This window comes from Orycteropus afer, unplaced genomic scaffold, assembly GCF_000298275.1.
Source record: "Orycteropus afer afer isolate SDZICR_OR568_19922 unplaced genomic scaffold, OryAfe1.0 scaffold00031, whole genome shotgun sequence".
Taxonomy (NCBI): Eukaryota; Metazoa; Chordata; class Mammalia; order Tubulidentata; family Orycteropodidae; genus Orycteropus; species Orycteropus afer.
The window spans coordinates 15,936,014-15,939,173 of NW_006921618.1; positions in this window are offsets into that span (position 1 = coordinate 15,936,014).

A 3,160-nucleotide genomic window follows, 5' to 3' on the forward strand; every position below is an offset into this window, starting at 1 on the left:
GGTCCCCCTCCCCCCCCAAATAATTTTGAGTTTTGTTCCACATTGTTCTCCCTCTCTATCCAGGATCTCCTACATAGATCCCCCTCTGAGTGGTTGACAGTGGTAGCCGGGCACCATCTACTTCTGGTCTCATAGTCAAATAGGCTGCAGATTGCATGGTGTACCAGTCGCTAGGACTAATTGTTTCCATGAATCTTTGTTTTTCTTCATTCTTTGCTCTGAATGAGGAGAGACCCACTGTTGCATTTAGATAGCTGCTTGCAAGCTTTTAAGACCCCAGTCACTACTCACCAAAGTAGGAGGTGGAACAATATTTTGTGTAGTACATTATGCCAATTGAGCTTGATGTCCCCTGTGACTATGGTCCCAAGCCCACAGGTTCAACTACTCAGTCACTCTGGGTAGCAGGCTGTGACCAAGAAGTGACTACTCACCAGTGTTCTTGTTTGGGCCCTACCACCCACCAGGTGACCATGACTGTGTTGCCAAACCTCTTTGATCTCCGTTTGCAGTTGCATACTAAGGGGTGGATCTAGATTTCTGAGATGTCTGTCTCTTCACCTTGGGATTCCCAGGCCAACCTGCCAGCAGCAAACCCATTTCCATACAGGATCCCAAAGGCCTCTGGGGACACCTTTCCTGTAGTCAGTCTGCCCTGGCAGCTTTCTGTCCTAGTTTCTGTCCCCTCTCCTTGATTTTAGGCAAGTTATTTGGAGGCAGAGGCAGCCAAGGACTGATCCCAGGCACTTTCTGTAGCAAACAAGCTGTGAATTCTGACTTCTCTTGCCCCTTTTCAGGCAGTATATGGCCTCCTCTCTGACCAGTTTGGAGGTAGCTGAAGAAAGGCAAGAGCTACAGTGCTGCTGCTTCTGACCTTCCTCTTGGGCACTGTGGCAGAGGAGCTGGGTCAGTGTGCCACCTTCCATACCTGTGCAGGCACGGGAAAGCAACTGGCATGCCCTTCAGTTTCCAAAACCCTTCCTGTAAAGAAGCTGGGCAGGAGGGAGGGGGCTCCATTGTTGGGGTTTGGGTTTTGGAGGAGACATGATGACTCTGTGAATATCCCCTGGCTAGGTGGGGAGGGGTATCCAGTGTTCAAGTGCAGAAATCTTTGGCTTTGCTGTCTGTATGATGACAAATAAAGGTTACTGAGGTTTTGTTTCATACTGCTTGTTAATGGTCTTTTTTTCCACTTAATGAGGGTCATGGTTCACTGTGTCGCACAAGCAGGGAGCTGCGATTGCATCATGGACTGACTTGCTGCCCCTCCCCTGCCAGACCCTTGTACCCAGGGACTAGAGTTGAAAGTAGTTGGCATTGAGAGCACTTCTGTCCCTTGGGGGTCTATTTGCCACCGGCCTGGTGTTGTGGAATAATAGCCATGTTATTTTTCTGATTAAACCTGGTCCTATACTGGCTACGTGAGGTCGTTTCTCTCAATCTGCAGCAATCCTGCAAAAGAACTAAGGCTTAGGTGAAACGACATTGCTAAAGCCACATAGTGGTGGAGCCAGGATTCCCACCCAGATCTGCTTGATGCTGAGGCCTTGAGTTTTTACCTTGCTGCTTTTGCCACTTCTGGGCTCTCACTGGAGCAGAGGGAGGCTGTTTAAAAATCTGTGGGGAGACCCTTAGTGTCCTCTGCCCCACCACATTATGTCTGTCTGCTTCTGCTCCTTCCCTCTCCAGCTCCAAGGAGACAGAACCATGCATAAGTGCTTAAATGTGATCCCCAAGTTGCACCATTTAGTAACTGTGTGACCTTGGTAACGTTTCTTAACTTCTATGAGCACCAGGAACTAGTAAGCTTACCAGGAAAACCACATCATTGACTAAGAGCCCTCTCCTACTTCCTCTAAATCCTATGGTATCGTACAATGATAGCTGAGTCTCCTACAGGAAGCCTTCCTTGATTGATTCTATGTCTTCTTTCCCTTTGGAGTACTTCTTTTTTGCTGTTTTCCTTTACACTTGCACTTTCTTCTAGAGTCATTTGAGAGGATGTGAAAAGTGAACCAGACCTGGAATTCAAAAATTGTATTCTGGTCCTGATTTTGGCACTTACTAGTGAAGTGACCTGGGAGCATTGATTAACCTTAGTGTGCCGCAAATTTCCTTAGCCATAAAAATGGGGGTAAAATCCTCACCTCGCCTATTGTATCATGGATTTGTAAGGTATAATCTACTAAAAGGATGCAAGGAAGATTCATAAGCTTGATACGTACTATGCTGCTCCAGGAGCTGTGTCCGTTTCTCTTCCAGGCAGCACTTCCCGAATGTGAGTGTGCTGGACATTTTCTAAATTAATCTCTTTACAAGAACCCTGGGAGAAAGTGTTCCCATTTTACAGATGTGGAGAGTGGAACCTCAAGTGAAAGTCTAGGGAACACCAAAGTTAGACAGACACAAGTTCAAATTCTAGCATTGACATTTCATGTCTGTTTATGTCCATGCAAGTTACCTCAGTTCTCCCTCCCAATTTCCTTATCTTTGGGCTTGAATGAATACCTAGGTCACAGGAGGTTGTGAGGATTAAATACTGCATGAAAACCACCTAGTACAGTTCAGGCAGCTGGCACCTACCACTAGTGAACCATTCCGTATGGCCGAGGTTGTACAGCTGAGCTCGGATTTGAATTCTTGTCAGTCTGATTCCAGAGCTCTTTGTTTTGCATTGCTTTTGTCCCTAAATTCCCTAGGCCTTCGATTGGCATATTTTTTTTATCTTGTTTAAGTCTATACAACATGGAATTGAAAATGCTTGGCTCCAGATTGTATCTAATAAATCTGTTTTAGCCTTCTACACTCTGCAAACCAGGACCTAAACACACCTAAAAAGGCAAACGTTTGACGTTTAGGGGAGGTTATTGGTAGCTAGATTCTTTTATTTGTTTGTTTGATTTTTTAAAGATATTTTACTGTGTTTATGGTTAATATTTACACAGCAAAGAAAATTCACTTCCCTTTAACAACTTTTATAACAGTATCACTTTCTCCCAGGGTTCTTGTAAAGAGATTAATTTAGAAAACGTCCAGCACACTCACATTCTGTGAGCCCCAGGGTTACAGGTGAGGAGAGACAACTCAGGGACGCCCAAAGTAGCAGGCAGGAAGAGCAGGAGAAAAGGGATTAAAAGCCAGGAAGCCAGAGAGAAGAGCA